This window comes from Eleutherodactylus coqui, chromosome 8 (assembly GCF_035609145.1).
Source record: "Eleutherodactylus coqui strain aEleCoq1 chromosome 8, aEleCoq1.hap1, whole genome shotgun sequence".
Taxonomy (NCBI): domain Eukaryota; kingdom Metazoa; phylum Chordata; class Amphibia; order Anura; family Eleutherodactylidae; genus Eleutherodactylus; species Eleutherodactylus coqui.
Window position 1 is genome coordinate 177,378,063 of NC_089844.1, and position 14,677 is coordinate 177,392,739.

Below are 14,677 nucleotides of genomic sequence, written 5' to 3' on the forward strand. Positions count from 1 at the left end.
GCAGGAGAAGTGGTACTGTGCATACACATAGCGAGCAGGAGAAGTGGTACTGTTCATACAGATAGAGAGCAGGAGAAGAGGTGCTGTGCATACACATAGAGAGCAGGAGAAGAGGTACTGTGCATACACATAGAGAGCAGGAGAAGAGGTACTGTGCATACACATAGAGAGCAGGAGAAGAGGTACTGTGTATACACATAGAGAGCAGGAGAAGTGGTACTGTGCATACACATAGAGAGCAAGAGAAGTGGTACTGTGCATACACATAGAGAGCAGGAGAAGTGGTATTGTTCATACACATAGAGAGCAGGAGAAGAGGTACTGTGCGTACACATAGAGAGCAGGAGAAGAGGTACTGTGCATACACATAGAGACAAGAGTTGTGGTACTGTGCATACACATAGAGCAGGAGAAGTGGTACTGTGCATACACATAGAGAGCAGGAGAAGTGGTACTGTGCATACACATAGAGAGTAAGAGAAGTGGTACTGTGCATACACATAGAGAGTAAGAGAAGTGGAACTGTGCATACACATAGAGAGTAAGAGAAGTGGAACTGTGCATACACATAGAGAGCAGGAGAAGTGGTACTGTGCATACACATAGAGCAGGAGAAGTGGTACTGTTCATACACATAGAGAGCAGGAGAGGAGGTACTGTGCATACACATAGAGAGCAGGAGAAGTGGTACTGTTCATACACATAGAGAGCAGGAGAAGTGGTACTGTGCATACACATAGAGAGCAGGAGAAGTGGTACTGTTCATACACATAGAGAGCAGGAGAAGAGGTACTGTGCATACACATAGAGAGCAGGAGAAGTGGTACTGTGCATACACATAGAGACAAGAGTTGTGGTACTGTGCATACACATAGAGCAGGAGAAGAGGTACTGTGCATACACATAGAGCAGGAGAAGTGGTACTGTGCATACACATAGAGCAGGAGAAGTGGTACTGTGCATACACATAGAGAGCAGGAGAAGAGGTACTTTGCATACACATAGAGAGCAAGATAAGTGGTACTGTGCATACACATAGAGACAAGAGTTGTGGTACTGTGCATACACATAGAGAGCAGGACAAAGAAGTACTGTGCATACACATAGAGAGCAGGAGAAGAGGTACTGTGCATACACATAGAGACAAGAGTTGTGGTACTGTGCATACACATAGAGCAGGAGAAGAGGTACTGTGCATACACATAGAGCAGGAGAAGTGGTACTGTGCATACACATAGAGCAGGAGAAGTGGTACTGTGCATACACATAGAGAGCAGGAGAAGTGGTACTGTGCATACACATAGAGCAGGAGAAGTGGTACTGTGCATACACATAGAGAGCAGGAGAAGAGGTACTGTGCATACACATAGAGAGCAAGATAAGTGGTACTGTGCATACACATAGAGACAAGAGTTGTGGTACTGTGCATACACATAGAGAGCAGGACAAAGAAGTACTGTGCATACACATAGAGAGCAGGAGAAGAGGTACTGTGCATACACATAGAGAGCAGGAGAAGTGGTACTGTGCATACACATAGAGCAGGAGAAGTGGTACTGTGCATACACATAGAGCAGGAGAAGTGGTACTGTGCATACACATAGAGAGCAAGAGAAGTGGTACTGTGCATACACATAGAGCAGGAGAAGTGGTACTGTGCATACACATAGAGCAGGAGAAGTGGTACTGTGCATACACATAGAGAGCAGGAGAAGTGGTACTGTGCAGACAATGAGATCAAGTAAAGTGTTATTGTGCAGACATGGAGAGCAGGAGAAGTGGCCCATGACATGCATGTTGTATGTTTTGGGATGTCCAGCTGCACTTATTAGATACATAACTGATGACCATTTACATAGAAGAAGGTCCTCTTTTTCGTGAATAGGAGGAGTCTTCTCCGCCCCTCCCCTTTCACACCTTGTCGCAGCTTTCTTAGTAAATCCCACTGTCTCCTCAGGCCGTGAGAAGGTGGTGGTGCTGGTGGACGATGTGGAGAACAATGACCAGACAGCTTGCAACAGAATTAGATTGGAGCAGCCATTAATCCCTGAGCTCGCCGGGCTGCTGGTGGTTTTCTACAAGAATGAGAAGCCGGTATGCAGCATCGGTGCGGAGGAATGTACAAGCGTTGCCGGCTCGTATCAGAGGAACACCGTTAATGAGAGCAAAAAGAAGATCGAGAGCATTGGAACCCTCATGCGCAGTGGTGGGTCATATACCCAATCTCAGGCTTGTACTCTACATGACTCTGCTGAAAACTCTTCACCTGAGATCCCATAATGCACTGCATTGTTACAGGTGTAGCTTGATGCCTGATAAAAAATACAGTAGATCTCCCACAATGCATTGCAGCAGAATATAAAGCTCTGTTGTAATGTTTTTAACTATCGCTTCCCATTGATTAATCAGAACAGCCAATAGTATGAGTATTGCTCATGTAATATAACAGGGGAGCAGCCAACACCTCACCTCAGAGCAGAGACTTGACTTACTGCCCCATTTCTGCATCTAAATACCCCATCCAGGGCAGAGCGGCTGTAACTCCTCCCACTGACACATGCCCCGAACACGATATTACAGCATTGTACAGAGGGCACCACTAACAATCTCCTTCTCTTGTTTTGCAGGTCAGACAATAAATAGGGTGAGTATAAATAACCACCATATCTGCATCCCATGACCGGTAGAGCTCTGTAGAGCATCACTCTGCCCCTTCCACCTCCTGACATATAGTAATATACACTGACATGCCTAAAGTCCTGGGGCAGTGGTATGTAGATTGATGATGAAGTGGCGTTACTGTAGGTGATGCTTGGCAGCGCCCACACCTGTTTTAAGCCCCATTTACACGCAACGATTATCCCTCAAAATTCGCTCAAACGATGTCTTTTGAGCGATAATCGCTGTGTATAAAAAAATGCTACCATCGTTTGCTTTTCTTCGGAGCGAGATGATTTTTAGTTGAGTTTAAAATCCATCATTTGTGCAGAGAGCTGATAGCAGGGACTGCACGCTGTGATTCTCCATGGGAGCTCTGATAACATTGTATTCAGCTGCAGCCCCACAAGCAGAATAAACGGGATGTATGCAGATAACAGACCACCTGCTGTTCTCTGTATACAGCTCAGGGAGGCTCAATTACATGCAAATGAAGGTAATAAACTGCTAATGGGCATTAGTGCCCATTAGCAGCTTATGCAAAATGATCACTCAAACTGTCATTCTCTCTATCTTTTGAACGAATTTTAAGCGATCATCCTTGCGTGTAAATGGGGTTTGGGTTGTGAGGTTAAACACTGGCCATCACGTTCATGACGGAGCTTTGTGAATTATCGGAGTTGGAATGAGATATGATAGTGACTGCTAGACGGATGGGACAGTGTTGTGTGGACATTTACCATTCCTTAATCCGCAGTGTCACATGTCTCCTGGGAATACGTCATAGAAGGCATTATCACCCACAGTGTAGAGCGAAGTGGCCTCCCACTAGGTGCTTAATGATCGCGTCCGATGGCCTCTGGCTAGAATTGTCCATACAAAGAGAAAGCGACCCTGGCAGAATTCAATCCACATTCAGTGCAGTAGGCCCCACACGCAGTTTCCGCAGGTCAGTGCGGCGTTCTTTAGCTTCTATGGGATATGGAAGTAGAAGACCTATTAGAGGCTTCTGTTATCACCATGACACCGAACCCGGCACCTCACCTGGGCTTGAGAGGTTACTAATTGGACCCTAGAGGACTGGCAACATGTGGGGTGGTCCATTGAATCACTGTATCAATTGTTTTGGGCTGATGGTTTGTGTGTGGCGCAGACCCCATGAAGCCATGGACCCCAGTGGTCAACAAGACACTGTGCAGCCTGATGGTGGCTCCATACCGCTGTGGGGTGTTCTCATAGCATGAGTTAGATCTACTGCTCCACCTAATTATGCCTTTGACGGGTGCCCGCTACGTTTCACTACTTGTTGACCATTTGCAGCCCTTCATGGACTTGATGTCCCCTACAATAATGAGATATTCCAGCAGGGTAATGCTTTGTTCCATCAGGCCCAAGTTGTCCAGAATTGTTTAGAGGAGCTTTCTGGAGAGTCAATGGAATGTGATGAACAGGTCCATTTGTACCTGAGATCCTGCACCTACAAATAGCCTCTCGTATAGGACTCTGATTGGAAAGAAACCAGTTCACTAAAGGGAGCAGTTTGTCCCAAAGTTGAATTTTAAGGAAAATAAATCGCCCCTGGAGATCAATAAGGGTGTCCAGAATCTCATGTGGGATACCTTATGAATAGCGATTAAGACTCTTCTGGACTTTGCCAAGTGATTTGTACTGTGGAACCACGTAGTGTAATACCTATAGCAGATGGTGGGAACGAGCTCGGATCGGAAATGGGTTTCCTGGAGAAAAAACTATGTGAGATCCCTGTTTATGCATCTGGTACAAATTTTGTTTAGTTTTTGTGCAACATTAAGGCCCCCCCGTGTTCAAGGTACAAAAGGGGTGATAAAAAGGAGAGGGGAAGAGAGAAGAAAAGAAGAAAGAAAAGAAAGAACAAAGGTGAAAGGAGAAAACAGGGTTTTAAAAACTGGAAATAAGAGACCGTCATGTAGCTCAGTAGAGGGCTGAGCAGACTAGTGACAGATGAAGTAATGGGAAGGGCGTCTGGACTCCGGTGGGGAAAAAGGAAATAACACTTGCAACCAGAAATGATGGATGCAAATTCCCCGATGTGGGACTCGCTTTCTGCGGAAGGAGTCCCACCAACCACCACCCCCACCCCCAATAAGTGCACATCCATCCCACAATGAATAGTAAGTACAATGTAGTTCCACAAGGCAAACTTAACTACAGCACACAGCATACTAGGAAATAATAATAATAAAAAATATATATAATAGGGAAGATTACTGAGGAGCTGGACCACCAGGACCTTGGATATTAGATATGAGTCATGAGAATTTCACCTCACAGATGCTACTGGTCTCTTGATGGATAGCATGTCCCAGGAATCGTAGTGGAATTAGAGGCAATATAAAAGCCAAAGTGGATAACAATATTTAGGCATGGTGGGCTAACCATTGATCTGCTACCACTTCCTTTCAGCTTCCTCTACGGGCTTTGTCGTAGCTGCACAAAAAGGTCAGAGGATGGCAAGGACGGAAGAACAGGCCACTTCAAGAAGGTGACTGCTGAGAGACCAAGCAGCGGAGAAATCTAGAAGCTCTCTTGGATGATGAAACCCCTCTATGCGGCTCTCATGTCGAACCTGTAGTGGGAACTGAAATCCCCAGGCGTAGACCTGGTTGTGGTGACGGAGATCCTCAAGTAGGGGCCGTAAAACCCTTTGTTTTTGGAGTGTAAGGTGGGAGAGGTCTGGTAATAACTGTAACTGTGTTCCTTGGTATAGAACAGAGTCACGATCCTGCGCTTTATGCCTAATGAATTCCTTCAGTTGGTATCTATGGATTCGACAAATAACATCTCGAGGACGGTTTGGATCTGTAGCTCATGGTCCTAAGGAATGGTGAAACGTGCCCATTTCCAATTGGGTATCTCTGGGTACTTCAAGAAGGTCATAGAACACATGGTGAAGGGTCTCTTCCAGGTGTTGTTGATCAATGGCCTCGGGGAGGCCTCTTATTTTGGCGTTCTACTGAATAGGGAGGAAATGGTGCCCACTGCAGTGGAAACACGCTCTCCTAATTGTTGAACCTCAGATTGAACCGTATTAAGTTCAGACTTATGGGAAGATTCCAAGTGCACAATATGGAATTCTATTTCTTCTCTTGTGGGCATTTATCTAAGTTGGGCACTCAATGCCCATAACTCAGTTACAGTATTATCTTGCTGCAGGGATATCTACGAGGAAGAGCTTTGTAGAGATGGCGTAGGTGAAGTAGGAGGTCTTGAGCTATCTGCCATGTTGGCTGTAGCCATCGTGTGCAGAGGAGGATAGGTGGAGCAGTTCGATGTGTATGAGCACTGTGGCTTGTATGGAGGAGGAAGATGTAGGAGCTGCAACTGTTGCTGTAGAGGCAACATGAAGGCTTCTGGAATCGGGCGAGATCTCTCCAAGTGCCCTTTAGACTCTCATGAGCAGAGGCAAGGCCCGTCTGCCTGACTATGCCTACAGGAGGCGACCTCACTCCAGGTGCATCAGCCGCATGGAAGGAGAGGAACCTGGTATGGAACCCTACGATCCGGTCAAGTAATGCTACAACGGACGCTGCTGCGATTGCAGTATTGTCACCTCCTAACACTGGATCGCACTGCAGGTGAGTCACGCCGTCGGGGAGGATTAACTTGCCATGCTCTGGACTGCATGCTGGAGGTCCATTGGGGAGCCACTAGTCAGGAAGTGGGTGATCCTCCTGGACAACAGGAGTCCCTGATTGTGCTCTGAGATGTCAGTGGGAGCTTTCCCTCCTTTTGTTCCCCATGATTCTTGGGGATGAAGGCCTTGTGGAATCATTTTGTGGGATGAAGGCCTATTGTTGGGCAGGAGCTGTGGAGAGATTCATCCTCACTCCCCCCTAGCTAAGCCATGCCCCCAGGCTCCATGTTTATGTGGGCTCTCAGACAATAAAGTCTCAGTGGGCCCTTTTGCAGTGTTTCACGATAAGCAGCAATAAAACCACATCAGTGTATTCCACTGCTGTTTTTTTATACCTCATCTATATATATAAAGACGAAAGCCCTCACTGACTCACTCACTCGCTGGCTGACTGACTCACTGACTGACTGACTCACTGACTGACTTGCCAAAAGTTCTCCAACTTCCCGATGTCCTAGAAACATGAAGTTTGGCACAAGCATAGATTATCTCCAAAATAAGAAAAGTAATTGGGTCCCAACTAGATTATTCAATTCTAGCGCAAAATAATTAGCGTTGAAATTTTACGTACATAATCTAAATCTCTCACTTCCCAATGTCATAGAAACTTAAAATTTGGCACGGGCATTGAATATGTCATAAATAGGAAAAGTTAATAGGTCCCAACTCGATTATTCAATTCTATGCGCAAAAGAATTAGCGTCCAAATTTTACATACGGAATGTAATTTTCTCACTTTCCGGTGTCATAGAAACGTGAAATTTGGCATGAGCATTGATTATGTCATAAATAGGATAAGCTAATGGGTCCCAACTCGATTATTCAATTCTATGCGCAAAAGAATTAGCGTCCAAATTTTACATACGGAATGTATTTTTCTCACTTTCCGGTGTCATAGAAACGTGAAATCTGGCACGAGCATTGATTATGTCATAACTAGGAAAAGCTAATGGGTCCCAACTCCATTATTCAATTCTATGCGCAAAAGAATTAGCGTCGAAATTTTACGTACATAATCTAAATCTCTCACTTCCGAATGTCATAGAAACATGAAATTTGCCATAAGCATTGAATATGTCATAAATAGGAAAAGTTAATGGGTCCCAACTCGATTATTCAATTCTAGCACAAAAGAACTAGCGTACAAATTTTACATACGGAATATAAGTCTCTCACTTCTTGATGTCATAGAAACATGACATTTGGAACGGGCATTGATTATGTCATAAATAGGAAAAGTTAATGGGTCCCACCTCGATTGTTCAATTCTAAACGCAAAAGAATTAGCGTCCCCATTTCACGACAAAGTCTAATTCTCTCACTTCTCGATGTCATAGAAACTTGAAATTTGGCACGGGCATTGATTATGTTATAAATAGGAAAAGTTAACGGGTCCCAACTCGATTATTCAATTTTAAGTGCAAAAGAATTAGCGTCCAAATTTTACGTATGGAATCTAATTCTCTCACTTCCTGATGTCATTTTATATAAAGGAAACGTTGCATGGTTACCTCCCCGTGGTGTTTCCTGGGTAACGCAGAGAACTATGCAAAATGGTGAACATGTGTTTTTCTGGTATCTCTAAAGTAACCACGACTTCATAAGATTTTCCGTGTGAACACCAGATAAACACGAGTACCGAATTAACTCGGGCGAAGCCGGGTATATCAGCTAGTCCATATATATAAAGACGAAAGCCCTCACTGACTGACTCACTGACTTGCCACTAATTCTCCCACTTCCCAATGTCGTAGAAACATGAAATATGGCACAACCATAGATTATGTCAGAATAGGAAAAGTAAAGGGGTTCCACCTCCATTATTCAATTCTAGTGCAAAAGAACTAGCGTCCAAATTTTATGTACGTAATCTAATTCTCTCACTTTCCGATGTCATAGAAATTTGAAATTTTTTTCACGAACATTGATTGTGTCATAAATAGGAAAAGCTAATGGGTCCCAACTCGATTATTCAATTCTAAGCGCAAAAAAATTAGTGTCCAAATTTTACATACGTAATCTAATTCTCTCACTTCCCCAAGTCATAGAAACATGAAATTTGGCACGAGCATTGATTATGTAATAATTGGGAAAAGTTAGTGGATCCCAACTCGATTATTCAATTCTAAGTGCAAAAAAATTAGCGTCCAAATTTTACGTACAGAATCTAATTCCCTCACTTGAAATTTGTCGCGAGCATTGATTATTATGTCATAAATAGGAAAAGCTAATAGGTCCCAACTCGATTATTCTATTTTAAGTGCAAAAGAATTAGCGTCCAAATTTTACGTACAGAATCTAATTCTCTCACTTCCTGATGTCATAGAAACTTGAAATTTGGCACGAGCGTTGAATATGTCATAAATAAGAAAAGTTAATGGGTCCCAACTCAATTATTCAATTCTAAGCGCAAAAGAATTAGCGTCCAAAATTTATGTACGGAGTCTAATACTCTGACTTCCTGATGTCAAAAAGTAAACCACGACTCATAAGATTTTCCGTGTGAACACCAGATAAACACCAGTACCAAATCAACTCGGGCGAAGCCGGGTATATCAGCTAGTTTACTATATGGTTAAAATAGCTTGTTGAATTTATTATATTGGTCGTTCCAATTTCGGCTATACCATGTATGTTCATACCCCTGACATAATGCTTTGGTATACTTAGTATACCAAAGCACAATTTGATCCCACAGTGGGCTATAAAACTTTCCACCATGTGAAACTACAGCTCTTAGTGTGACTTGAGCAATGGTACGCTTGCTGGTACAGATATGCTGAGAGTTGTAGTTTTACAAAATAGAACGCTGCAGACCTTACATGCGATCACAGAAACGGAATAGATGATAACAAGGAGTGACTCACAGGTGACGCCCTCTGGACTCCTTTCTTTTCTTCTCCATCTGCTCCAGACCTTCATGACTACTTCAGCTAATTTGCTGGAGATTCCATCTGGGGATTCTGGAGTGTAGAATAATTTCAAATATAATCGAGATGAACAGAAACCCTGTCATACCGGCACCAAAGTGCTGTGAGCTTCACTAATGACAGTGAATGGTTTAGTTCCTTTCCATTAGGGTGCCGTCACAATGGTGGAATCCCACAGCGTAGAGAAAAATGCAGTGAGAACGCTCCCTAAGGGAACAGTCACACATACCGGAAATGGTTTGGATTTTCCACCTGCACCAAAATTGTCACGATTTTCGGTACATGTGAATGTACTGTAATAGGGCCCCCACACACAGTAATTAGACCCCTGTGTGCCCCCCACATCTTTAATAGCATGGGCTCCTCTTATTCCTAGTTCTGGAGCTGCTCTCCACTGGAGGGGATCCCACATGATATTAGAACCTTTCCCATGACTTTTCGCATGTCTGTGTATCTACAGATTACTACACCACTAACCTCAACAGATCAGCAGAATATTCCTCTCCACCTCCTGAGAGATACAGTGATATATGCTGCAGATTATTACACCACCGACCTCTCTTCTCTTACAGAGACGCTTGGCACTGATCGGTCTTGTTATCTTGATAATCATAGTGATCATAGTTCTGTGTGCAGTGCTGATTCGTTAATTGCTTACCTTGGAATCTCCAAAATTGTGAAGACCCCCTTCCTCGTTTATTTAATATGGACACACTCTGCAGATGGTCGCAACTGCTGGATCCTCACCTGGTGTGCTCCCTGATCTCGGTGTCAATACGATCCTCCCTGCTCTGATGCCTTTATCTGTATACAGCTACACACCTCCATATAGAGCTCATCCTCAGTCTTCATTAACATTCAGAGCTGCATACAGTGGGCATTGCCCTGTCATCTGATGTCGAAAGAAACTACTCCCACAATGCAATGCCCAGGATGGATGTGAATGGAGACCATACAAGGTGACTTCACCAGTTCAATGATTAGTGTGTGCCGAGAACTCATTATATTATAGCATCCGATCATCCGGAATATCTCCAAGCGGGAAGAGGAACGACAGCTCAAAATTATATTAGAGCCGCAAAGTGGCAGTAAAAGTGGGTGGAGATCTGAGGCCTCGGGTGTAAATGGGGCGGTGGTTGGCACTGTGTATTGCGTTGGTACCAGCTGATTGTACGGAAATCAGTATCTAATCCTATCATATGAAATGCTCTCTACTGGGCTACTGTATCTAATCTGATCATGTCTGATATTGTCTGCTGACCTGTGGATCTAATCCTGCTATGTGTGATACTATCTGCTAGGCTGCGGATCTAATCCTATTGGGGGAGATGACCTCCATCTCATCAGCTTGTAGTTTTACAATGGAGGACACTACTTCTATTCAGTCTGTAAACCTCCTTGGGGAAGGGACCATCCGTCATATGAAATGAGAGAGCAATACATTGTTTACATAAACTGGTCAGACTGGTCTCCTATCTTCACATGAATGCAGCAGAAGCTTGTCACCCTCTTCTCCTCCGTTTGGGCTCACTGTACCCCCTCTCACCCGGGACGATTATCATTGGTAGTTGCTCCCGCATGGTTTTGAGAAATAGTTGTCCCGTATAAATGCATGCAGGGACTGAAGGACTGAGCGAGAGTTGTCGAGTTGTTCAGTTGTCCAGTTGTTCAGTTGTTCAGTTTCAGCATGCTTGAAAATTGATCGACAAGCCATTCAGTACTAAACAACTGCTGCTTACAGTGAATGGAGGCAGGTGGGGTGAGATCTGGGAGAGAACTCTCCTGCAGCCACCCTACCTCCATGCTGGCAGTGCTGTGAGCGAGCCAGTGATACTCTCTCCTGTGTAACAGCATGGGAGCGAGTATACACAGAGACACATGTCGGGCATTGTTTGCCCAACACTCGTTCTGTGTAAAAGGGCCATTATTATCCATTGGGCTGGCACTCACTTTGGGTCTCCATGGAGGATAAGAGCGTCCATAGATGTATGCTGGTACTTTGTGAGGTGGGTCATACTAGGTCAATACTCAGTCTGACTAGCAGCTGGATTACCCACATAGGTATCCACCAATAATCTAGAGGAATCTAGTAAAGTGGCCTTTGGGAGACACAATATCTGATGTCTCTATGGTCATAATCGATTCTCTTCGACCTCTTTCCCTTGAGATGGGACCGCTGAGGTGACACCATTTCTGGTGACTGTTTTCAGCTGTAGGGGTCTCTGCTAAGTGTAGCATCATTTTTGGTGGTAAGAACCCCTGTTATAAGGAGATATTGGAGGGACGAATCCATGCCTGGGCTTCCCTCTTGTCAGTGTTATATCTTTATCTACCACTAATTGCCAAATTGCTGAGGTTTTAATCTTAAGACCCATTTACATGTAACAATTATCGCTCAATATTCATTCAAACGACCAAAAATGAGCAAAATTTCTCCCAGTATCTCTCAGTAGACTGCAGGCTATCTCTACAGGAGGCGGCAGATAACATTGTAATCTGCTGTCAGCCTTGAGCAGAACAATGCAGCTGTGTGCACAGCTGGGCATGTGATTAATCACACTCTGGGCTCTGCAAACAGCTCCTACCGGCCCTTTGACATGCAAATGAAGATGATAGAGTGTTAATGGCCATTAACACTTGATGCAAATAGATTGCAAAATCTTTCAGTCTTTCAGTCATTTGATAGATTATCTTTGCATGTAAATGGGCCTTTAGCCAATAGGTTATTTTTTTAATTTTTTTGAAGACATTTTGGAGGTAATTAGTTTTTTTCTGCCTTCCGTGATCCTTTCAAAATGCTTAATTTTTCCATCCCCAAAAAATGCAATAAAAGTGCTCAAAAAAGCTGCATGTTCCCCAAAATGTTACCAATAAAAACTGCAATTTTTCACAAAAGAAACCCCCCCCCCTCCCCCCCCCCCCCAGAGCTCCGTCCGTGGGAATGTAACAAAGTTCCGGGACTTTTTTGATTACTTTTATTGCATTTTTGGAAGCAGAATGAACAAGATAAGCATTTTGGCTGCGTTTTTTTAGTGTGTTCAAATATTTTACCGGTCGTTAGCACGTGCAAAAAAAATAAGAGGGGAAAAAGGCAAAACAGGTTTTTTTTACCACAGTTTTTTTTTTCTCTATTATTTTTACATATTTTATGTCCATCTAGGGGGCTTGAACCTGCGATTGTAGGATCGCTATGATTATGCATTGCAGTACCGCTGTAAGTTGTGGCACGTCCGGCCACCCAAGACGTAAAATTACGTAATATAACGCTAAGGGTGCATTCAGACGACCATACATCGGCTGGGTATTCACGCCAGCCGATATACGGCGTCTCTCCCTGCAGGGGGAGGAGGCTGGAAGAGCCGGGAGCAGTGCTCTGAGCTCCCGCCTCCACTCTGCCTCCTCTCCACCCCCCTGCACTATTTTCAATGAGAAGAAGCTTCTATGGCAGCTGGTGCTAATTAGGCATTAATTACCATTCCAAGGGTTTGTGCTGATCGTTGCTTGCCACCGCTTCTGCGTATTTTTTAACATTCACGCATCAGCGCCCCGAGTAAATGGCTTTAAATACGCTAAGTAAGAACAGGACTCAATCGTGTCAAAAAGTCATGCATGCGGATATACGCTGCGTACGGGTGAACGTAAAAACGCATACGGATATGTAAAGACGGGCTAAGGGCTTATTTACATGAGCACATAACGGATGGCGTTTTTATGGCCGACCGATATACACTTTCATCTGATCAGTCCCCCCTTCCCTCCCCCTCACCGGCTCTCTGCCTCTCTCCTTCCCTCCGAGCGGTCTGCAATGGGAGTGGGTAGGACAGGGGCGGAGCTAAGCTGCCGCCCCTTGTCCGTAGCCAGCAATGGAAGTGGGCGGAACAGAGCAGAGCTTAGCTCCGCCCCCTCCCATTGCAAATGCCGAAATGGAGGAGAGAGGCAGAGAGCTGGTGAGGGGGAGGGAAGGAGGGGCTGCTTAAATGAAAACGCCGGCCGATATACGCTCGTGTAAATAGGCCCTAATGCTGCTTTTAGACATAACAATATTGTTCAAAAAATCGCTAAAACAAGCAAAAGTGAACAACATCATTTGGTTTAAATGCGAGCCAACAACGAATGAGAATTGCACATTTTTCGGTCGTTGTTCAGTGTCGGCCGGACTAAAATCACGGCTGGACTGCTCACTTCTCGTTGCGTTTAAACGGGAATCATTCAGTATTTCACACAATATGTTAGCGGTGGGGGGGGGGGAGAGCTCTCGTGTGATTCGCTGCACTTAGCTTCATCAGAAGGCTGGGTCTAATGTGTGAGCTGTCAAAAGTATACTACTGTACACTGCATTACATAAGTACTGCAGTGTAGCATATAATCGATTAAACGATCGCATTTCCAAGTTCCCCAGGGGGACGGAAAAAGTGTAAAAAAAAAACTTAACTAAAAAAAACACCATTTTTCTTTGCTCTACAAAATTACCTTTTTTTACCAAAAGAATAAACATTGTGTATCGCCACGTTTGTTTTTCCCGTTCCGTAAAAATATTCTATATGTTATCATACATTGTGATCCATGCAAAAAAAATAAAAAATGTTAATTAAGAAAATGATGTCAGAATTGCTATTTTTTGTTAATCTGCATGCAAAAAAAGCCACAATAAAGGGGGATCAAAACCTCAAACAGCTCTGTGGGCGGAAAACTAGGAATGTTTTGCGTCGCAGGATGCGGCGATGCAAATATAATAATTTTGTTTTATAGGGGTTTTATTGTGGAGAAGTAGTAACGCATATATTTGGCCCAGCTGTAATCAGACTGACCTACAGAGCGAGGGTACCGTCATTTATACCGGAGGGTGAGCAACATGAAAAATACATTAAAAACAAAAATACCCCCAAACAATCATTAAATGTTAAACCATATTATCTGTATCCCAATGTGCTGCCATTTAACCCCATGATGACCACCCACTGTAAATGTACAGTGCGTAGTCACGGGTGGTCTACGAAGAGGGCTGTTTCTGACCGATGATACCCGCCTGCTATGGTCATAATCAGAGCTACCTCCAATTGTGGCTGCCAACTGTTTAGACGCTGCTATCTAAGCAGACAGCCAGAGCTCGGGAGGCCCCTACGGCACACCATTGGCGCCCCTGCAACACAACTGCATGGAGCTAATGAGTTAACATAGCAGCCAAATGCCTAAAGAAGGTTTCCAGTGTTGCCATGTATTGCAGTCTATTAAGGTGTGCCCACGGCAGGGCCTAATAGGCTAAATATACTGCTGTATAGAAGTATTGCTGCATATTATAGAAGTGAGCACTTAGGGGCTAGTGGTTAAAGCATCCGTGACGTAAATGTGCACCAAAATAGAGCATGTTACATTTTTTTCACGTGAGAAATGCACACGCAAATGTGAAAGTGGGCCC

General features: G+C 44.1%; 1 long non-coding RNA gene across 1 annotated transcript; it reads left to right on the forward strand.

Moving 5' to 3' along the window:
- The first annotated feature begins 1,668 nt into the window (after window positions 1-1,668).
- On the forward strand, window positions 1,669-13,849 carry LOC136577242 (uncharacterized). Its single transcript, XR_010786456.1, has 3 exons — window positions 1,669-2,206; window positions 2,628-2,644; window positions 9,834-13,849. It is a non-coding gene; the product is annotated as an uncharacterized lncRNA (long non-coding RNA).
- The last annotated feature ends 828 nt before the right edge of the window (window positions 13,850-14,677 follow it).